Source organism: Gavialis gangeticus, unplaced genomic scaffold (genome assembly GCF_001723915.1).
Source record: "Gavialis gangeticus isolate Ggan-Ray unplaced genomic scaffold, GavGan_comp1, whole genome shotgun sequence".
NCBI lineage: Eukaryota > Metazoa > Chordata > Crocodylia > Gavialidae > Gavialis > Gavialis gangeticus.
The window spans coordinates 4,433,492-4,457,679 of record NW_017729034.1 but is presented as its reverse complement, the minus strand read 5'-3'; the positions used below and the strand labels follow the sequence as shown (position 1 = coordinate 4,457,679).

General features: G+C 41.5%; 1 long non-coding RNA gene across 1 annotated transcript in view; it reads left to right on the top strand.

Annotated features, from left to right (window-relative positions):
- The window catches only part of LOC109304598, a 589,090-nt gene extending 577,811 nt beyond the window's left edge, over positions 1–11,279 (top strand). Inside the window, exon 7 of the long non-coding RNA XR_002099429.1 lies at positions 11,130–11,279. This is a non-coding gene — a long non-coding RNA (uncharacterized LOC109304598). The remainder of the gene's footprint in view (positions 1–11,129) is intronic.
- Positions 11,280–24,188: the final 12,909 nt, after the last annotated feature.

Here is a 24,188-nt window from a genome sequence, read left to right as displayed (position 1 = left end):
AACCTTGGGAACACCTGCCCATATTTCCCCTCCTAAACAGGTATGTCCCAGAGAATCTCCAGTTGGTGTCTCTGTAAGCAGAGAAAGCCGGGGTTTCCCGCCTGCAGAGGCTTGTCATGAGGAATCCCTAGGGCACCTCTTTATCAGCAGGGAAACCCCAGCTTTCCCTGCTTACAGACACACCCTGGAGATTCCCCAGGGCAATGTCTGGTTATACCAGAAGTCAGCCATGCTACTTCTGGTTCAAGGGATAGCATGTATGGTGTCTCAGTACACCACTCCCTAGCACCAACTTAAGGCAGTATAGAGACATGCACAAAGCAACTGAGTCTCTGTGTCATAGAAATTCTTCCTTTTATAAGAAGTTGGGAGATTCTCTGTCCCGGCAGGGTGTTCATTCTATTGTATTTCTTGTCAGTCATTTTTTTCACTCTGAGTGACTTCACTGTAGCTGTAGCACAACTAATAGACACTTCACATTTTTGTCTGTGTGTCAGTTCTACTGGGGAAGAGAACTTTTTGTGTTTAAAAGCTGTTAGGGGCTAAGCAAGATTTAGGGATGGGTAGGATAGAGCCGCCAAGGACACTGGATTATAGAAATTGGCAAATGCCTAACTCAGCCTCTCCTGGGGCACGAGGAATAGAAATATGTTGTAATGTGGCTATTTGCTATCAACTGTACACCTATAATACAGTACATACTGAGCTAAAGCAAGCCCTGCTGATAGGTTTATCACACTTGGGAGAGAGAACCACAATGAATATATACAGCACTCTTCTTCTTTCAAGACCTGGCACCCAAACTATATAGTGCAAGAGGAAATGCCCAGAAAATCATCTCAGAGGCTTAAGTCTGTAAGGGGTTAATCCTTTTCTTCACCATCCTGTTTGCATAGTTTTGAAATGAGCCTTTGTGAGTTACCCTTATCCTTTCAAATCCTGCTACACAGTGGATGTTCCTTGAGTGGTGCAAGAACTAACAGTTAGTGCTTCAGCCCTAACCCCATTTAAAATATTCCATACCTCCTACAGACGACACATTTTCCAAGTCTTACTGCTGCGCACCAGAGAAGAAACAAGAGATCATCCACGCGTGTGTCCCTGGTATCAGGAAACTGAAGACAAGTCCCCACCATTTTGATCAGTGGAACTCCTGTGGGCACAGTGCCCTGAGGGTTAAACAGACAGTGCATCTTTGAACAGCAGCTGAGATGTTACCTGTTTCCCTTTTATCAGGTGGAGAGGGGGGCTATTCCATACCTTCTGAAAGCATAGTTTCAAATATCTCCTTGCCTGCCATGCAGCACTTTTGGTGCACTGCATATCATCAGGATTCATCCATTTCAGCAGCACCTTCGATTGCAACTCAGGGTAGCACAAATAGATTACTTTGCACCTATTTTTAGTTAGAACTTTGGCCTTTTTATTATTTTTTTCAGAAGTCCTTGTGCAGTGCCCTGTCTGTCTCCAATGCCAGGCATTACCTCTCTATCTACAGCATCTATCCATCCACAATTGATATCTGTGCCTGCCTATGACATCTACCTACCATCCCAAACCATTTATACCAGTGAGCCCCTCTCATGTAGCATATAGCCCTGGCATGTTAAAATTCCACTTGATCCTTGAGGAAAATGCTACTGAATAATAACACTAAATTCCAGATTTAGGAAATAACGGTGAGACGCGAAAGAACAAAACCCACCCTGCGGGGCAGGTAGAATTTGAAGGGTCCAGAATTGTGTGCGTGTCTCAACAAAACCTTCCACAGTGCGTTAAAAAGGGAGAGGGAAAAGATCCCAGCTTTTTAGGGAGGGCCTCTGTGCTATGCTGCGTGTATTTGTACTTTTTGTTTGGTGGTAAGTTTTAATAGTTACCCTTTGAGGATTTTCCAGTCTAGCTTATCTGAACACACCAACAGCCTTTTTTGTAATATTCGTATTTCCCCTTTGGTTCAGCCGAGCCCACTGACAGATCATTCAAATTCAATTGTTTTATGTCTAAGCCGAACAGCTAATTAAAGTAGGGATGATTAACCTGACTGGCAGTGTCGCTCTCTCTCTCTCTCACTCTCGCTTGGTTTCTCTCTCTTTCTCTCTCTCTCCCTCCCTCCTGTTCCAATCAGTCTTTTTCTCACACTCTCTCTCTCTCTCTCTCTCTCTGTCTTTTGCTCTACTGTTTTTTTTCTCTCTCCTAAACGTGGTCTGCTTGCTGATGGCAGAATGGCACTCGGAGATTTGTGCATTGTGTCTGGTTTCCTACGGGCAGGCTGACCCAGTGCCTCTAGGGACTTATCAATAGACCACTCAGAAGAGACAGAGACAGGAGCAAGGAGGAGGGGTGGGGGGAAAGTGAGAGAGAGAGAGAATCAATATCAAGAATAGAAGGAGCTCCGAAGCCATTTTTTTTTTTTTTAAAAGAAGTATCAGGACTTGGGAAGAGGGTGACAAAGAAGGTTTTTCAAAGAGGCAGTGGAGGAGGTTCTAATAAATTTGGAAGGAAACAGTTCCCTGTCTTGGGAAAAAGGAGAACTCCTGGCTGATTAGCATTCACACCAGGTATGAGATGTTCCCTACCCCTTATCACTGTGTCGCAACCGAGATGGAAAAGCTTTTTTTTCCCTTTAAGGAGACGGAGGGAGCATTTATTTGGGTATGTTTGTTGTTGGTTGGAGGGGGAGAGAAGCTGTGGGCATTTGTGTGATGGGAGCAGGAAGAATGGAAGCAGGGCAATGAGGGGGTGGGGAGAAGTGTATGGAGTATGTTACTGTGTCTCCTCTCTTTGTGCACCCCTGGGGGGGGTTACCCAAGTTCATTTCTAGCAGGTGGATTTAGACAGGGAGTTACTTAACGCTTGACCGCCAGTTTTGAAAAAAAAAAAAAACCCGCTTCCTATGTCTATTAAAGGAAGCTCCAGTTTTTTTTCCCTCTCTCTCTCTCTCTCTCTCTCTCTCTCTCCCCCTCTCCCTCTCCCTCTCTCTCTCTCTTTTTCCTCTCTTCCTAACCAGACAGCGGGAGGGTTCCTGGCTTCCAGCCAGCCCAAAAGCCTCTAAGTGTTTTGCACTTGTTTCAGGGAGTCGCTGCCCGGGGATTTTTTCAGCATTTTCACTAGAGAACAAAGAGTTCTTTACAAAGGGAAGGGGGAGAGCGAGCTTAACGCCGGAGATATGTTTTTCTATTTTTGTTGAGGGTTTTTCCCCCCCCTCCTTAAAAGAAAGAGACAGAAGCAGAGCAGGGAATGTGTGACAGCAACAAAATATATTGAAAGGAAATTCAGATCCCTTCCCCCCTAAATTTTATTTGCGGCATTAATAAGAGAAGGTATGGAGGGGAGAGCAGAGTTGGATTTGTTGCTTTTTCTCTCTCTTTTTTTAATCTCTCTCTAATTCCACTTGCTGCTTTGCCGACTTTACCTGGCTTTTTTTTTTTTCACCATAAAAGTTATGCTGTGAACAGTTTCTGGTTCCTTAAAAAAACAACAACAACAACAACCAATTCTCATTGGGGGAGAAAGGGAGGCAATTGGGAGGATGCACTGAAAAATAAATAAATGAGTGGGCACAGAAAGCTCTCACTTTCTGCCACTCAGGAAAAAAGTTGGTAATGGCCTGGGGAAACTGGGATCCTAAAATACGGATGGAGCACTGTCACTTTAGATCCATGAACCCAGCTTTTCCCTGGTCACCTCTCTACACGTCACTTCACATTGATGCTAAGAGGGGCTCAGGGATTTTTTTTTTTTTGTTTGTTCCTCCTGTTAGAGGGGACCATCTCTGGAGTGTCTACGTTTCACCTACATACCCTGTTTAGTTCCCTACTGGGGCCACAGATGGCGATTTCACAATGGATCTAAGTGCATTATAGATTCGTACTCCTGTGTATGTAGTTTTTGTATGTCTGAACTTGTCCCTGTGCTTGTACATATACTAGACATAGACCACTGCACATATAATATACCAGTTGATACTATATTGTGCTAAAGAAGATGCTTGGATTTGAACTGTATGTGTGCATAAGCTATAAAATGCATTAAATCCTATTCACAGTGCCTCCTGTACAATAGTGAAGATGTTAGAGTATACAGACCATTGCAAATTTTCAAGATTAAGAAAATGCTGTTTTTAGCCAAACTCTTCTTTACTACTTTATTGATTTGAATTTTCCTTGTTATGACAAATTACAGACCTAAAAACTACACTATGTTTCAGGGAATCAAGAAAAAACAAGGTATATATACACACACCAAAAAATTGTAAACACACAATGTATAGAAATAGATAAAAGGCAGTTACAGCCATTGTTCCTGGATACAAATGATGATGATTATTATTATTATTTTAATGTTTTTATTCATGTTGCAGGCTTCTCTCAAATGAGGTGATATACTGTACTACAGTTGTATATGTACTGCATACATTCATATGGCACTGTTTTTTCTGCCACATGCATTTGATAGGTGCATAGTCGGAACGAAAGTGTTTATATAGCCTCAGGAGATGAAGGGGGTAAATTCTATATTATAGCTTTGTCTAGTAGGACTTAACTATTATAGAAAAACAGTTTGCTATACAGGCCAAATGCTTCAGGTGTGGACACAGATATACCAGCAAAGCTATGCTTAGTACTGGTATAGTAAAATCACCCCAAGTGAAATGAGCTATACTAATAAAAGTAGAGCTCTATCAGTAAAATGCATCTACACTAGGGGCTTCTGTTGGGCATAGTTCTGTTGTTCAAACTCCTCTTCAAACCCCTGATCGACACAGCGATGCCAGCAGAAGTCTATAGTGTAGACATAGCCTAATTTATAACCCTTTCAATCTAGAGTTACTTCCTTGAGGTTACCCTAGATTAGCACAGGTATAACTTTGTCTCATGGACACTATAGCTGAGCGTGAAGCACCTGAGAAGCAGGGGGAGAAAAATTAATGCTATAGAAGTTCAGTGGCCTGTTGACAGACATTAGAAGTGGAAGAACTTTTGGCAAATCACAAATTCCCTCCCTTTAAAAAAAGAAAAAAAAAAAGTTCTCATTTCTTACAGTGTTTCGAGGACTCCTCTCAGCTCCAGACCTTTTTTTTTTCCTTGGCTATAATATTTTCTGTGACTTCTCTCTCCCCCAAAATAAACAGGAAAAAACCCTAGAGACATGTAAACAAAAGAGTGCTAAGACGGGACGTGGCCTTTGAAGTTTTCCGTACGAGAAGCAATCTCATTCCCCCTCCTCAGAACCGTTTTTCTGTTCTTTTCTTTTTTTTTTTCCTGTAATGAGCAGTCTGTGTCTGCAACCCCAGAGATGGCCATGGAGGGGGGAGGACACACAGTGCTGAAATATACATACGTCCCCCTCCGTCTCAACTCGAAGGCATCTTCCACTGACTCTTTCTGCTTCCAGAAGTACCGTGAAAGACGATAGCTGTCTTTCTGGATTTCTTCGTAGACCTGATCTGAGAGTAACACATTCACAGTAGAGAAGAAAAAGAGAGGGTTGGGGGGGGAGGAATAGAAAAGGGGAAAGAAAAGCTCTTTGAGCAGGAACACACTGGCTCTTTCTTCCTGCAGGCAATCCGCTCCAGCTCCTGGCGACGTGTCCTGTACTATCAGATATCATATGACTCTGTATTTGGACTCCCCTTAGCAGAATGGGCCTCTTAGGACTCTGTTTGTTTTCTTTTTCTTTCGTTTCCTTCTCCCCTATTCCCCCCTGTTTTTGTGCATCTGCGTGCATGTATTCCTTTTATTTTCTCTCCTTTTTGTTCTGATGCTTTCTATAAAGACAAAGCATTAATTACTTCCAAAGGCTGCTTTTAATCATTTGCCAAAATTAAACTTCATTGTAAGGTTTAAAAAACAAAAAAAACAATACTTTTTTAGTTGTATTTCTTCTGTTTACTTTTTATATCTCCCTTGCTCACCCTCAAGTGTGTATGCACACATTTGTATATCTCTTTCTTCTATTTCTATCAGAGTGGGATAAGTTAAGAAGCACCTGTATCAGTCTAACGGGGAGGGCGGCTGGACTACCTATTGTAGCCCATTCAGAGATGCACTGTTAGCTTCACCTCAGTAAACTTTTATTTATTTCTTTATTTGGCACCTCTCCTGTAGATTGAGTTTGAGAGCTTCATGGATAATGATCTGTTTGCTAAGCTGTTATGCATCCACAAAAGCAACAGTGGAAGTTCAGGCAGAGGCTGATAGGAAAAGAAAATATTCTGACCAGGGAATCCAGAATCAATGGTCGGAATACCGATCAGACCTGGGTTGTATTTGCTACAACTGAAGTTGCCTGAAATTGAACATGGGTGGCAAATGATGGGATGGCGGGGGTAAGACAGCAGCTGGAAATCTGTCGTGTACAATCAGATGGACGGTCGTTCTGGAAATAGCGTTGATGGGAGAGAAGTACTTTTTGGTTTAGTGAAAAAATTGGCTTCCCCACATGCACAGGTTTTAACAATTGTTTACTCCTGCTTAGAGCCGGGCAAAACTTTTTGCTTGAAAATGTGTGCTCGAGTCACCAAAAAAATCTGCAGACTAATGTAAAATCAGTTATATTGTTTCAGCCAGCCACCAAAAAAAAAATAACAAGAAAGGAAGAAAAAAAAATTATTGTGATACTACAAATTAAACATTTCCTTTCTCTTTTTTGAAATGTTGTTTCATCTCACAATTCCCCGTAATTTAATTTTAAATTAAAAGTAAAAAATCCCCCCCCCCAATAAAATATTTCATTATGCAAAACAGTGTCCATATGTAGCTTTATTTTTAATTTCAGCAGGGAGAAGAAAACATTTCCAGGAATAAGGTTGTTTTTTTTTCTTCACCCACCTTTGCCAACAAACTAAAAAATCAGTTATTCACACAGCTCCCCCCATGCTGAGAATATTGTTATATTTTTCCTGCAAATCAATGTATTTTTGCATGTGTTTGATGAGACTTTAAAAAGCAAGGTCCTGGCTGCTATCTAGGAACATTAAAGTACTCATGGCACTTTTCATAAGAGTCAGAGGCTTTGACTTGGTTTCCCAGTGCTCACTCCCCCACCTCTTCCTCCAAAACAATTCTCTGGCCTGCTGTGCTCTGGTTGGTTGCCACCCTCAAATGGAAAGTACATGTGTGTTTCATATATGCAAGTAGTTTTCTGTACTTTATATCGATGACACCTGTGTGCATGGATTTGCAGATATATGCACCATGCCACTTTCTTATTAGATTGTATTTGAGTTAATACATGAATGCATTTTTCTCCAACATTGTCTACTAAAATGTATACTTTCTGTGACAGACCCAGAGGTAATAGTTTTCAGTGTTACCTTAGGTGTATTGAACTAAATCTTTATGTCCCTACTCATTTTTTAACCTGACTTGAACAGTTTTTGGCTGAAATCATATGGGAATTTGCTTGCATAAGGGTTAATTAAAAAAGAGACGGGACATGAGGATTAGGCCCATCACTTGCAAAACCTATTGGAAACTGGAAAAAAAAATCTGTGTGCATATCTTGTAGTATAGTGTATGTGGCACATACTCACTACAGAAGAGATGGTATAACGACGGTTGAGACAGCACTTCCATTCTGAACCCTTATTTTTCATCTGCTTATAACTTCCTCAGAAAATTACCATTGGGGTTGTAATATCTTGTATTCAATCTCAGCAGTTTGAAGAAAGCCTGTTTCCCTTTTTTTTAGACGTCAGAGCTCAAATGAAATCTTTAACTATGTAAAACATTTTAAAGGCTGTTTTTCTTTTTCTTTTTCTTCCCCTCTTCTTTATCTCTCTTTACCCCATCTACTAAACAAGCTTTATTTAATATTTCATACATAGGCATAATCTTGGTCCTGCATGAAGAGTTGTGGGCTTTGCTGGAAAAAATTTGGTTTTGAAATAAGTGTGATGAACATTTAAAAATGGTATACTGTTTATGCCCAGTACATTATGTTCTTTGTTGCTCTACGCACACACCAATGTTCTGAATAGTCATAGCTGCAGCTATTTGTTTGTGAGATCTCTCATAGCCACCCGTGACTTGATAATCAGTAGAGAGATGAAGGAGAAGGTTATAGTTGAGGCCTGTATAGATACACTGGAAAAGGCTTATATGCCACCTTACCATCCCTGACCAATTGTACGTGGTGAGCTCAACTTCTAAAAAAACACACCCGCCTGAGCTTTTTCTTTAATTTGTCTGCACAGCATTTCAAGGCAGGTATAAACACAAATGGTGATGGAATGGATGCATGTGTGCATCAAACAATGAATGTTTTCTGGTAGCCTCTGAAAATTATAGTTGAAGTATGGTAGCTGAATATTTGATATATCAGGTCAGTGATGGTCTGAATAGGCCAAACACATGGCCAGTGAAACTCCGCTAGCATAACTTGAAGCCAGGGTTATATTTGTTTGCTCCCATTGGATTTCTGTTAAAAACCAACCAGAATTCAGCCCGCTCGGTTGTGGATGGTCACCAAGGGGGAAACCAGCTTGTATAACAGGTCTCTTTAGTGCAGCAGTGTGACTTACAAGCCTAAGATTAGAAGACTGCTCCCAGGAGGCGCAGATTGTCCCTTAGTTTGATAAGATGCCTCCTGTTTTCAGATACCAGAGACTCCAGTTGAATGACATGGTAAAATGATGTGCTTCAGTTTAAGGACAGTCTTCTAATTGCACACTTTGGACTTTCTGTTCCTTAGACTGATCATATCAAGCTTATCAGTTTTGGTTTGTTTTTGCAAGTATACATGTATCTATTATGTATTTATTATAGTTAGGGGTAAGATGGCACATTCAGCAAAAGAACAGATTTTCAGGGGTCTACTATTAAAGCACTATTGAAGGGGAAATGTCTAATATTTTTTCCTAACTCTTAGGTGAATATTACGATGTTTGGGAAAATGGATAGAGAATCACTTACTTTTAGAACAAGAACATTTTCTGATTAACTAATTACTGAAACATTAATTTTCCCATTTTCTATTTTTTATTTTTAGTGTTTCTTTGACAAAAAAATGAAAATTATAAGCAGCCAATTTCCTCCAACTAATTAGATTTACAATTTTAATCTCTCAAAACCCAAACTGTGATTTTTGTGATTCCACCTTCTTGCACTTGTCATCCTCTTCTTCAAACCCCTTGTCTCATTCTTCAAAAGATCCAGGGAGATCAGTAAGACTTGGCTGAGCCAAAACCACACATCCAGGTACTCTTGCATTTTGGCACCATCAGCACTTCAGATACAGATTTTGAAATTTTAGCCCATCTCTGTTGAAAGAGAGAGCTTTTTTTTCCACCTTTGCACTCTAGATTTTCAACCCTTGTTTGGGTTTTCAGATGAAAAACTAGAGTTCATGCCTCACTCTGCTTCCACTGAAGTCATTGGGAACAGAATCCAATCCTTTACATAAGAGCTGTCATGACATTTTCCCAAAAACCCATATTTTATGATCACAGTTTTGACCATCTGGAGAGCCAGAAAGAAGTTAACAGTCTCTTGAAGGGCCCCCCCAATCATAAACCTCTTTGACCTGTTAATCTCAATTACATATCCCACCAAGCTTTAAGAACCAGCATGAGAAAAATTGCTATTCCCTCCCCAAAGAAAAAAAGAAGTTCTGTGATGATTTTTTTTTTCTTGCTGGAGAATCAGGAAATACCAAAGAAAATTGTGCATGTGTAGGAAGATGCCAGTGTCTTCTCCAGCAAGGAGATCAGCTGTTCTGTTCTGTTCTTTTTTTTTTTCCTTTTTAAAAAATTTTGTTTATGCCTGCCTTTGCTTTTTTCTTTTTTGGCTCGCTGAAGCATATCCTCATAATCTTCAGAAGCCACAGCAAATTCCCAGTGCCACAAAAACACTGTTCAGCTGGAGAGAGCAAAGCAGAGCTGATCTGTTTCAAGTTCTCCACTCATGAACTGATCCAGCAGGCTGCTTTGCACTTCACATACTGTTCTTGCCCAGGCACTGGTGTGTTGCCAGTGTGTAAAATACATAAACTCTTCCCCTTTTCAACCAGTAAATTTTTCCCCTCGGTCCAATTCTGCAACCACTTTCTGCATAGAAATCCCACTGAAATCAGTGAGACAACCTTGTCCACAAGGCCTGGCAAGAATGGACTTGCATTGTCAGCATGGCCTCTTCCACTATTAAAATTGAAGGCCCAGTCTATTGATCCATCTTTTTCTGAGACAGACATTTATGAGGAGAAAAGCTGATATAGAAGGTGAAACATAAACATGATTTCTGCAGGTGTTTCCCATTGCAGTTTGCTGGTGTTTGGCCTGGAGAACCCCCTAAAAGATCAGCATGCTGCAGAAAGTAGAGTCACTGACTGAGAGGCAGTGTTGTTGCTGGTCAGGTCAGCACCAGAGACCCAGCTTGACGGGAGGAGAAACCATGGTACTCAGTGCTGTAGCAAGGCGGGTGAGCGGGGTGAGTGCCTAAGCAACAGGCACTGCCCAGCTGGGGCAGGACACAGGATGGAGTCGTGAGCAGCTCATTTGGGGAGGCTTGGGGACAGGGGGAAGGCGGGCAAGCATGATGGGGGGCATGTGCCCCCCCCCGGATCGGTGCGCGGGGCGAGGGCGGGCTGCCACTGCGGGCTTTGCCCCAGGTGCCAAACTTACTTGCCATAGCACCGATGGTACTGGAGGCATTGTCTTTCAGGTTGGATGTTAAAATAGAGATTCAGGTCACTTAGGGTTAAAGATCTCCTCAAGTCCCAGCTGAATTTCAGTAGGATCCCTCCATTGCCTCCTTGAATTCTGAGTTCTGTTTCCTTTTGACTCTAGACCAATGTGGCTACAACCTGGATACCTTAAAGTTTCAGCCACGTCCAGTACTTTTTTTCACTTCTTGGCTTAAGGGGTTCTACAGTGTTACTGTGCATTGTTAAACAGCACCCATCCTGCACTCCAGAGGTGGTGGCACTTCTGCAGGGACTGGAGCAGATTGTTTTGTAATCCAATACATTTGAAATAAAAACAGTGTATAAACAACAGTGTTGATAGGAAAACACTGCTGTTCCATAGCAGCATCCTTCCAAAGATCCAAAAATTCTTTATAAGCATTACCAATCTGACCCCCACTACACACACTGTTGATGTGTCTAAGCATGATGTCCATTTTTTTCAGATGAGAAAACTGAGGCACAGAGCTTTGGAGTGACTTGTCTTAAATTCACACGGCAAGTCAGTGGCAGAGCCAGGAAGACAACTCGGGAATCCTGGATCCCAGTCCTGTGCTCTAACCACTCGGCCATACCACGGCTCCAGATGTAAGTTATTAAGAACACACTGTTTATCTTTTAGCTGAGCTGTCATGTATGATACTGCCGTGTCCATAGGTCATTACTGGAACTGCCTATGTTTAAAACAATGGTGTGCACACCTACAGCTAATGGTGTCTCTCTAATCCTGAAGTGGCATCTGAATGCCGACCTTCTGACAACAGTGATAATGATTGTGTGCTTGAAGCACAGAATAAATATTAACTCTTTTATTTCCATTGTGAGTTACTGCAGTGTCATAAATCCAGGATTCAGAATGGATCCAGACAGCCCTTGAAAAATCCACCTAACTATGGCTGTTAGAAGTATGCTTGTCCATTCCACAGTACTGAAGCTATGCTTATTTAAAAAATAATACTTCTGACACATCTGGTCCCAAAGATAGTGTTTCTGAATGGAGCCTGAGTACAAACTGAGCTTTAGTCGGCTCTGTGAGTCTTTGGCCTTACTGCTGTCTTGCTACTAAGAGTTTTCCCAATCTGCAAGACAGTAAAACTGGACAACCTTGACCATTTTGTTGCTGATACTTATGGGAACAATGGTGAAACTGATAAGAATTAGTTTAGAGAAGCTGTTTAGAGCAGCCCTAAGCAGCAGCAGTGTCAGGGACTGGAGCCTCTGCCAAAGGGAGGACTTCTCAGAAATGCAGCTGGGGTGGATTGAAGTCTTTCCCTCTGTTGCAGCACTCAGCAGGCTCTGGAATTGGAGGCTAGACTAAGAAGGAGAATTTTCCTAGTAGGCAAAAGAAGTATGGAGGATTCAGATTTATCAAAACTTACTGGCTGAAGGTAACAGGCAGAGTCCAGAGGTAGTACCCCGGTGAAGGTCAAGCAGTTGGACAGCGACATAGATTCTTAACTGGACAGAGGTCCTGGGCAGTGGTGTCTCATCCTCCTCATAGATGTTTAGGCTAGAAAGGGTTATTATGACAATTTAGTCATATCCCCCACCTGAATGAGACTGTAGAATTTCTTGTAGTGATTCCTGCTACAAAAACCTACCTCCTGCCTGAGATTTAGAACAAGGTCTAATCCCAATTTAAAACCTCAAGAGATGAGGAATCCTCACGCTTGCATCAGGCATCTCCCTGACTGGCTTTACTCACTGCTTAATATTTGCACCTCATCTCTAGTCTGAATCTGTAGCTTCAGTTTCTAAACATCAGATCTTACTTTGCCTTTGTCTGATGGTTTGAAGAGCCCTCTGCTGTCAGAAATCTTCTCCCCACGTTGGTATTCATAAACTTTAGTTCACTCTTTCTTCTGTTTCATCACGACCTTTTGAAGCATGGTACACAGTTGAAAGGGGTGAGCATGTAGCTGGAAGTAAGGGTTTGACTGTGGAAATAGGAAGGCAGCAGATTTCTGCCTCTGGGAGAATAAACAGAAGTACCACATGGGAGTGAATTTTTTTTCAGTGGCAGAGAAAGTAGAAAAAAAGAAAATATATGGGGAGGAGGCAGAAACCCCATTGGAGAGAATGAAGAAGAGGTTGGAGGAACAGAAATAGAGTTGAAAATAGACACTGAAAACAATGTGGAATAGTTACATCATGGACTATAACAGGAGAAAAAAGAGAGAAATAGGGAAACAACGCTAAAGTATGGGAGATGGAGTAAGTGAAATTAAAAATATAGCAAGATGATTAACAAGTGTCACTTAAGTACAGGGCTGAATAAATGAAGAATGGTTAGTATTTTCAGTTGAAGGAAATGTGGTTTCACAGATGTAGTTCACTCTGGCTAGTAGGTACTGAAGCTCCCAAATCAGTTGGGCACATCTAAAAATGGTCTCTGTAGTTGTCAGCTCGGTAGGTAATGAGTCGATTTTTCAAGTTTGCATGTGAACACACTCAGACTGTGGAGAAGTCTGGGTACAAACACTGTGGCTTGAACCCATTTCTGCTTAGGTTTAAAACCCTGCCCTACAGCTCAAGAGACTGATTGCATTCAGAAAGAGAAAACTGTTCTTATTTCATAGTTATCTTTATTACTGGCCAGGACACCAAAGAAATGAGCTGTTGGTGTCCAAGAAAATTTGTCTCTGTGTAAAAGTTTTAGTTTTCAGGCAGGCCTGTTGCTGAGAATACTTTGCTGTAGTCCTGAAACAGGATATTTATTTGCCTTGACAGAGTGTAGTCTTGTACAGGCATCAGCCACTGATCTGGTTTTGTTCACAGCTCTGCTACAGCCTTTTGCAGCATCCATGGACAAGTCCCATCACCTCTTTGCTTCACTTAGTTCAGTGCAAGTGCAAAATGGTTTCTTACCTCCTGAGAGCTGTGAAACCTTATTCAGTAAGGCAGATGCAGTGCGTTGAGGGCCCCCTATGCCAGGGGCTGTAGAAGGGCAACGTGTTCTTAATCTTGGTTCCCACACAGTTAAACATATAGAATCCAAGATAGAAATACTTTCATATTTACCTCTCAACTTCTATGCTGTTTCTCAATTGTCTTCTTATTGTAAAATAAGTTTGATAATGCTTATTACTAGTGTTACAAGAGTACTCTGTGTGTGCATCTAATACATTCCCCACATGCTGAAGGTATTTTTACTGTTCTCTTCTTAAATCTTGATAAGATGACTTGGCCAAGGTAGAACTATATTTGGCTTTTATTCAGGAAAAAAAAGTAATTTTTTTTTAAATTATTATTATTTTATTTTTAAGATCGGCTTGGATTTTTTTTTGAAAACATGTGTCTGAGTTCTAACCAGCCACAAAAATAAAAGGGTGAGACAAAAGATAATTTCTAAGCAGTCACTAGAGACCAAACACTGAAACGCTGTCAATCTGGACCAATCAGATTCACTTTTAAGAATATACCTGTGTTTGTAGTATGTGTAAAATGGGAGGAAAGCAACCCTTCAAACTGTCTTTGTATGTCTGGTTTGTCTTCGATATGAGTGAACTCCATGGAAGTAAACTCTACAACACTCATTGCTTGCTAGAAACAGGTATCTGGGTTTTCTTCCTGATTGATAGATCATTGAATGTTGTACTCTGACATCTTTCAAACAAGGCTATCCCACTTCATTTGTGGAATCAAAAAAAAAAGCTCAGAAGAAGCAAAAAGCAAAACTGTTAGAAACATGAAAATAATTTCTGAAGCCATGTCTGCCTATCACTTGCAAAAGGAGTATTTTTTTGTTCTGCTTAAGGCAAGTAAAAAAAAAAAAAAAAAGGAATGGTCAACAGCCAAACCCATTTCCAGCTGAGAAATTGCATGAATATGGCTCTAATCTTGCCACAATGAGATACATGAGTGGGTCAAAACTTGGTCTGGATTAGGCTGAAAATTTTTGAAAGATTGAAAAATGTTTCTCTTTTTCTAAATTTTGCTGCAGAATATTTCAGGTTCTTGACAAAAAAAAAATCTCTCCATTGCCCCTGAAAACCAAACAGATTTGTTTCAATTAAAACAAGCTAAATAGTCTTTTTCATTTTTACTATTTTTTACTAGAGGAAGAGGTTACTTGGTTTTACTGTCAGTTTTCAGTTCCTTTTTATAAAATTTAGCTGCTTAATTTGAGGAAGTGCCATAAAATTCAGAACCTTTTTTGTTTAAAAAATTGATCTGGGAAAAAGAGATTTTTTTATCATTTTTCCCCAAACAAACAAAAATGTACCATAATTCTGAATTTCAGATTACCATGACTAACTAAGAAAATATTTAATCTAAAAAGAAATGGTAGTAACAGTCTCTTTAACTTTGCTTGGCTGTGAGATTATGGAAGTGGCACTGATAATGATAATACCTGTTGTAAAGCAATTAAGGAATGCAATAGCATCACTTTCCATGGTAAAGAACAGTGTTGTGAAGGGGATGCATCTTCAGCAATATGGGTACATCAGGCATCTGCGACCAGGATTCATGGGTTCTATTTTTATCTGTCATTGAATCCATGTGTGCTCTTTGGCAATTTCTCCAGGCCTTGGATTCCATATGTGGCCATGTCCTAATCCCAGATTTTATAAAATATTTAGAGATCCTCATATGAAGGCAACTACATAAGTGGTATTCCCAGCAACAGTAATAGTGTGGTGCTGTAGGGAAAGTAGAGAGTTTGCTCCAAGCATCAGAGAGCAGCAGTGTAATTAAGATGCACAGCGATGGTGACAATAAATGTGGTCATTTTAAAATATATGTAAAGCAGGTTTTTCTACCCATCTGCAGAAACTGGGATATTTAACTGCATGAAAAGGTAACAATGCAAAAAAAAAAAATCAACATCCTTGAATCAGATGGGTGCAGCTACTTTGTTACAGCCTACCATTTTGTGGCTGGACTGTTTATTTCCACTTCCTGGCTGAAGGGTTTGACATTCACTAGGACAGACTGGCTTTTCCTACTTTTCCCATACTATGTTTAGCCACATGGCTTTCCCATCTCCCAGCCACTCTGCAGTTTGGTTCTGCCCTGTCCATGCAGGGCTGTGCAGATTTGATTTTACACCCAAGAAAGCCTTGCAAAAGAAATGCATGAAGCTGCCAGAGAGGGAATGGAAGGGTGTTGTTAACTTGGCATTTGCTATGGCTCAAAAACCTACAAGAATCCAATCTGACGTGGTTGACAACTATCAGGGAGAAGGGACAAATGCTGACAGAAGCAGGCCTTTAAGTGGTTTATACATCACAGAGTGGGAGCCACTGAGGCTGATTAAAAAATGTGAAGGGGTAGCAACCCTCATCTATCAAGGCACAAACTAATCCATCATCTAGGGTCAGGAATTTATGTAGTCCATTCCCACTCCCTCTTATAACCTGGGTAGTTGGCTGTGTACATGACTGGACATTTTCACCTTAACTGGAAGCAGTAGACATTGACCACTGCAGAGGGAAATATTCCAGACAGCCTGAACTATTGGTCTGATCAAGTTGATAGGAGGGCTCATGCCATCTGTGACCAACCTGACAGTGAACAAGGCAACCAGAGAGTTGAGCTGTGGAGTATGTGGATTGTGGGAAGTGGTGTAGATACCAGGCAGTGGGTAAGGGTGATTCTGAAGAGAATATAGATTCTCTTTTCCCTTTCACCACCACAGTATGAGGTTAAACTTGCTGCTAGTAGCAGTGATGAATCGTTAATAAAGATCAGACTCTGCTGGAGTAATGGTGCTGGCGTTAAGAGCAGAAAGTTTTGCAGATTTCTGTGTGTGTGTGTGCACTTGCTGCTACTGGTGTTCCTGGTGGGTGGCTGAATCATCCTGATGGCATTCAACAGGAACCAGCTGCTGAGAATATTAAAATGCAAGCATTTATTCCTCTAGAGAGACAGTAGCATCTGCAAAGTTTTCCTGTCTTGATAGTACAGATAATCCCAGGGAGCATTCTCTAGTAGTTTTTAACTCTCTATTCATTTATGCATTTTCTTTAAATCTGTGCAGATTTGAATCTACATAGTAAGTCTACCTGAGACTAGATCTGAGCACCCAGCTGTCCTAGGCAGGCAGTTTGCAAACTCCCATCTTGGGCTCATTGTGAAGTGAGTTATGGGGAGAGATGGAAGGAGAGCTTTATCCTATCCCATATGTTCCTTCCTTCTCCTCCTTCCCCACCCTACCTTTCCCTGAATGGGTATTGGCAAATATATGTAACCAGTCATAATTAGAGTCCCATACAGCCACAATCCAGGTCCTTTGAAGTCAAGGAGAGGTTTATTATGAATGTTGGTGGCAGAAGAATCAGGTCTGAAGAGAATAACTCACGGACTTGATTGATTAAGACAGTAGTGCTTGACCTTCAGCCTGTCAGCCAGATCCAACCTGCAGAGCGATGTCACATGTCCTGTGTGTCTCCCCACATATTCAGAAATTTGGTGGTGGAGTAGCTGTGGCAATTAACACTGCCACTGCCCCCTGCCACCAAATTTCTAAGCCCTGCAGGCTAGATGACATGGCCCTGCATGTGTGGTCGGGGCCACAGGTGTGATCTGGTGTGGGACCTGATCCAGTGCATGAGGCTAGAGCCTGATCCACACTCACTCAGGAGCTTTGAAAGGAAAAATTAGTAGTCTGGGGCTTGATATAGATAACTAAGTCTCCTGTGGGGAGTCAGAAGTGGGGGTGACAATAGGGTTACAGGCTATCCATAAATCTATGGACAGTCTATGATAGAAGATGTTAAAAACCCCTACCTGTAATTCCATAAAAGAAAAAAAAGGCCACCTATAAAAAACCCAGAAACTGTGCACTATTCTTGTTTAAAGGTCCATCGTCTTGTTGCAGTGAAACTGGAACGCAAGCATCCCTGAACAGAGAGAGCAGGGCATTGCTACCTCATGTTTCAGCAGAAGCACTGGTCAGTGCTCTGTAGGGATCTATGGCAGGGTTTTATAGCCCACAGGATGCTCTCTAGTTCCCTTTTCCCTCTTGCTCAAGCTATGTGCTACTGTCATTGTGTATTTCAGCATCTGCCTGTCTGGGTTGCTCAGTCCCCCCTCAAAGGCCCTGGGCAGGACAGGGAGAAAGGAGATGGTCTTGGTGTGGCTGGGACAGAGCTACAGGGCTGGGATGGGGAAAAATGGTGGGTGGGGGTCTGTGCCAGGATGAAGGGAGCAGGGGTCAGGCTGGAGGGTAGACCGGGGAGGGTGGGGCAGCATAGTGTAGAGTACAGTCAGGAGTGTCAAGGTGTTGGGGTGAGTAGGAGACCTCTGTACTGGGAGGAGCAAGATGTAAAACCATTGCTGAAGTCTCACAGGGTTTCCAATCAAAGAACATTTTATTTTTACTGCCAGTAAAACTACCTCAGTAGAAAATGTTGGTTGTTAGTAAAAAATTGCAGATTGTCAATAAAAAAAAAGTCTTGGGTTGGCAACCCTAACTGACAAGGTCAAGGCATCAAGACTCCAGTTCAGCCAGGTACTTGAGCATGACCATCAGCTCATGAATAGTCCTCCTGAAGTCAAAAACTGAGGTATTGTGGGTTCTTCAACAGTAAGCTGCCAGCCTATATCCTGACATACTATTCTGGATCCACAGAGTGCCATGTGTGTGACCGAGTGACAATATCAGACACAGTACCTGAGTAGGCATCAAGAAATCAAGATTTTGACTGGATTTTGTAAATGCAACAATGGGAACTGCAAACCTAGCTTTGCAAATCTTATTGGTAGCCTCTCTTTCTTGATATGACAGACCAGCAAAAGTGGCTACAGGGGAGTTTGGTTCTAAAGAGCAGTGACTTTATTGCAGTTCCTGATTTCTGCCTTCTGTAAAGAGCCACTGCAACCTCTTAGGTGTGTTAGGCATCAAGTCAGATCTTAGTGGGGCATCACTGTTATGATGGACCTTGCACAGAGTCAGATGTGCTCTTTTCCTTTTTCTTGCAAGAGAGTTATATTTTGCTGTTTATTTTAGCATGATTTCAATTGTTAGGAGCTCATACCCAAAGGTAATAGAAGTAAAAAAATAATTTAATTAACCAGAGAGTGGGTCTATTATTGTGTTCAGCTACTAAATTCTGTCATAGGCTCCATATTACAAACAACTAATGGTAGGTTTCCTTTAGCTCAAAGGCTAAGGTCTTCTGCCTTTGGGAAGGTAGTGGTAGTAGCTGAGTACTAAGTACCAGTGCAATAAACCCATGGTGAATTTAGGCTTCATGGTTTATCACAATTCATAACAATGAAATTGCTATGGAATTTCATGACCAAAATCATATAAGAAAATGCCAAATGATGCTGAATGTGTCTCCTCTGACCATATATTCCAGAAACAGTCCTGTGTTAAACAGCAAAAGAGAACACAAGAATCTTAGTCCTTGACTTGACAGCATCATAGAAGTGAGCTGGGAACTATAAGGGAAGAGCCATTAACAGAGAAGACTTCCCACCCCGAAATACTGGATTATGCATAGGGACAGACTCATCAATGGTAGCTACTCAAACACTTCCCAGTGCAGTAACAGAGTACAGGATATTGGATAATTCTTCAGGTATAAAAGTTAATAATAAGATGTTGAATGAAGCACATAGGCAACTAATGTGTACCCAGCCAGCATCCAACCCCCCAGCTCTGGTGGAGCTACATTTTCTTGCTCTGTGCAAACTATGAGTAATAACAAGAAGGGTTTTAAATGAATTTGGTTGAACATTTCACTTTTCAACTACATATTCTTAGCCTGTCTGCTGACTTCAACTAGTAATAGAGAAGACAGGCAGGATTTCATCTCCTCATGTCACTGCTTATCTGCAATACGTGTCTGAACAGAAATGAGGAAGTACAGGTTAAAGGGAAATAACTGAGATATATATGTTATCTATTGTCTTCAAAAAGCATGATTTCCTTCCCTCCCCACCCCCCAAAGTGATACCCCTCAACCAAGCGTAAGCAGCTAGCAAAGAGAAATGTGGGTTCAAGTGCAACCACCAAGAATGAAATACCTTAGAGCTATGATAATAAATTCCATCCTGAGCAGGAGGGAAAAAGGTAGGAGACCGCCAACAGAGTAATTGAGTATCTGCTGAGCTGTACCTGGTTTTCCCACCCCCATCCTGTGTTTTGAAGCAGAATGAGCTGGTCTGAGTTACTGCTTTGGTCACTGGAAACTGTAAGCTTTAAAATTATTTTTGCCAGCATAAGGGCATAAGGTAGTACTGTCCCTAATGGTAGTATCTTACAATGGAGAAAATTAGTTTGCTGTGGTCTAATAGTGTCACGTGTAGACTGTAACACTTTGCACCGCAGCAAATTAGTCTATTGTGCAACAAAGCACACATATAGATGCAGCCACTGGCCGTGTCCAGATGAGCAGGGGTGTGCAGTTTTTGGTGCCACAAACTGCATATGAGGAAAAACAAAACATGCCTTGCACTGAAAATTTGCAGCCTGGGGTCAACATTTGCTATTGGGAAATCTTGATAGCAAAAAGTGCTGTGAAAAACATGATGGAGCGCATGTGACAGGAGAGTATTCTGGCAGACATGGAGACTTGGTCCTCCAGGCAGATGCTCTGGCTGCTGGCCAGAGCATCTCTACTCCTTCAGTTGTGCCCTGGCTCCTCCAGCATGTCAGGAGTTGGGAGGAGCTGGGCAAGGGCAAATTTGTACCACTATTTTTGTTGCTGCAAGTGCGCACCCCTGCATATCTGAACGAAGCTACTGCGTGCATCTACCCATGCAATTAGCATGTAGCAATAAACTCCAGTGCATTTCACATGTGCCTGGGACCACAACACGTTGAGCTGGGTAGGGCCCTGGGGGTCAGCCTGCCAGCCTGGGGCTGCTCTGCCCTGACTCCCAAATGTGCTGTGGAAAGGGCTGGCTGGGGCATAAGGGTGCTACAGTGCAGGGCTAGCTGGCAGGCAGTCCCCTCACTGTAGCACCCTCATGCTCCGGTCAGCCCTAATCAACATCTACACATGCATTTTGGTACATAACTACTCCACTATAGGATAGTACTTGTCTTGGACAGTACTATCCTACAGCAGAGTTGATTAATTTACTGCATCCCAATACAGGCGCACATGTAGATGGTGACACCTAACTGCAGAACTAATTAGTCTGTTCCACAGTAAAGCACACATGTAGATGCACCCACTGTGTAATAATACAGCAGCAGTAGCCACTGCTTCACAGCATTGACTGAAATTACCTTTATGAAACAATAGTGCCTAATCCCACAGTTGTTTTCAGGTCCATTCCAACCACTAGGAGTTTCACCAAAGTACTGACTATAAGACAGTGCCTATAGTTTGGTAAATAGATGTGCCATCAACATAAATCACGAACACTTTTCCTGCTTCATTTTAAAGCTATTTGAAATAATTTATTGATACAGCCTATCTTACTCGCTAGACTCTGTTACTCACTGGACTGTTTTCAGCCACCCGTTTTTTCCAATTTCAATTTGATCAGTCAGGAAGACATGAGTGAATAACAAATGTCAACCCTTTTCATCACTGAGTGTCAGAGTTTGATACTCATTTCGGGTGAATGGGGCAGCTTACCCCGCTCTGATAACTTATTTTAAAGCATTTTTAGTTTTGTATTTTCTTTTTCTGCAGACTTAGGCAGGCAGCTCTTCATCTGTTTACACATGAAAGGTTTTCTTAGCAATCTAAAGTGGTGGAAACTTTGTTGTTGTTTTTAAAAGAAAGCTTAAATTCTGCAAAATGCTTGAGCCACCAATGAAGTGCTAGCATAGTTTAAAGACCGGTACTGTTCCATCTCTCCACCTGATCCAGTGACTCCAAAGTCCACGTTAAATTTTATATTCACTATAAGTTAAAATTCAAGGATGAAGAAGTCATAGGACCCCAAATTAACACCTATCATATGGCCTCATAACTCCTGCCTGTGATGCCAGGAGTTTCCAAGCATTTTCTGTACCCATTATCTTTTCACAGAATACCTTGTGCCCTGAAGCTTTAAAAGATCCCTGCTTCAGGCAAACATTGGACTGTCTCTCTGCCTAGGAAAAGGAGATTTATGTCTAAGTAGAAGGAAGAGTCAGGGAGAATTACATTCCCTGAGTAGAGCCCCAAGCAGCCTTGAATCCTATAGAGACGGGCATCAGGAATTCCATGCACTCTTCAGTATGAGAGCAGTGGAGCACTCTCTGTGACACTTCAGGGCCAGAACGAACAAATGGAATAACAAAACTGGTGAACTGTTCACTTGGTGCTTTACAAAGGAAGCGTGTGATAAATTAATCCCTGAGATGAGATAAGCACCCCATATAACACTGACGGCCTCTTCAAATGGTAGCATAAAGTACCCAGTGCTTTTATTTCATATTTTTGTGGAAGAAAGAGGCCATAATACAGATCTTAAAAGCGTACTGCTCCCACATTCTGAGGAACGGCCATTTGTCTTTACTTTTTAGAAAGAAACAAAGTTTTCATTCATTTCAAAACCAAAAGACTCCCCAGCAGGCTGGATTAATGTTTTATACCCTTAAGATCATATTTCCAAAAGTGAATTTCAAAATTCCCAGCATGGTTTTGCAAATGCATGGCTTTGGAGTAGATAAAGCTTGACTCTGCACATATAAACTATTTCATTTAGTTCTCTCAAACATAGCTGAGAGAAGAGGGCAGCAGTTTCACCTGCCAGATTGAAGCCCCTTTGAAAATGTTGATCAAACTGTACCTTCACAGTACAAAAAACAGGTGTGTTCAGGGGTCCAGGACATGAATTTTATCTGATCCAGTTACAGTACTCATGGCTGAGTTACAATCACATGGCAGCTGCTTTCATGGCTCAAACTTTTGTCAGACTTGTGTAGCAATATTTGTTTGCTGTCTGGCCACATTCTGCTCTGTGCATTCTGGGCAAATCTGAGAAGCAATCCCAGAATGCCTCAGTGGTGGGGTGGAGTGCTCAGAAGTACAAAGCAAGTTAAAGAGAGAAACTACCAGCAATGGAACCATTGTTGTGCTGTGTTCTCCAACTACACAGGGATTTGTGAAGAAAGATGACCAACCTATTTCTCCTGAAAGATGCATTAACCAACATCTAACACATTAGCCATATAGGGAAGTCTTGTGTTGCTGGTGCTCAGTTACCACAATGAGCAATAGAAAAGCACCGAAAGACAGCCACATAGAGATTATGAAGACTTCATTATTTTTACAAAGTATGCTACAGCATATTTACTGGTACACTGTAAAGTATTTTCATAAATTAAACCTAAGCAGTTGTCAAAATAAATGAACAAAGTATGTTCTGTGATGCATTATCCTTTATTTATTTTTATTTAGCATTGTCTGCTCACGTGTTTGCTAATTTGTGAGATTCAGGCATTTGCGATGGGTCAGACTCTCAGCCATTAGTGTGAATTAGCGAGATTGTATTCTCTATCCTGACTAGATACAAAATATTATCCTAATGGGAATAGCATTACCTGAAGCACATTTACGTTTGTGCTGGAAGACTAGGGTTACCACAGATAATCTAAAGGGTTATTCTGTGATGGATTATCCTTGGTGAATGTTTTCCAAAAATGTCTGCTCACAAGAAGGTCATGTCACTTCAGTGCTAGACTCTCTGTCAAGCCACATTTCACTGTCTGCAAGAGGATATATTCCAAAAGCAAGCGATGGGGGTAACAGAACTGAGTGACATGTGGTAGGCATGTCAGTGAAGGAAACGGCATGCCACACACCTGCTTTTTGGCGGTGCCGTGCCACAAGTTAACATTTTGGATGAGCAATTTCCGTTCTGTTGTTTTCTCTCAACACATGGTGTTCAAAAACAGTTAGAAGAAAACTGTACCCATTTGCTTATCCCAGAAGTCTGCAGTTTCAAAAGATGCCAGCTGAATTTTCACATACGCAGTATTTCAGAGTTGATGCACCCTGAGAAGTGTGGTTTATCTTTTGGGTTTGTAGTGTGACGGCTGGAGCAAAATAGGTGTCCTCCCCTTTAACTTCACGAAACACAGTTGGCAATGAGTTTATAACTCTGCTTTCTTTACTGTTATCAACACTTTCAAGGAGATTTTCAAATCTACAAGTCCATTTAATATTCCTGAATGCCAACACTTGAATTGAGACTTCTATGTCAGCAGCTGTAGGTGAGAAAAAATAGTGAGAAATATAGGTATTCAGCAACCTTTTTCTGGCTGTACATCTAAATGAAAGTTACTGCTCTGCGGGGGGGGGAGGAGGGGGGTTTAATTAGTTTGCTTCAACCACGTTTGGGTAAACTAGTGCTGTTTTGGTGAAATCCATGTCAGGGGTGTGTAATATTAGGACATTTCTTTTTGGCTGTACCAGCTTCCATTTTCTCCCTTTCCCTTTTCCATCTCTGCCTTTTTTCTTTAAGTGCCAGTGCTAAAGTGATGTCAGTCTAACACACGATGTTATCTGGAAGACGGAAGGATACAGAGGTAGTCCCCAGCCACACATTTCAGACTGGCTGTTTTCTAATTCACCTTGGTGTAACTCAAAAGTAACACTGATCTA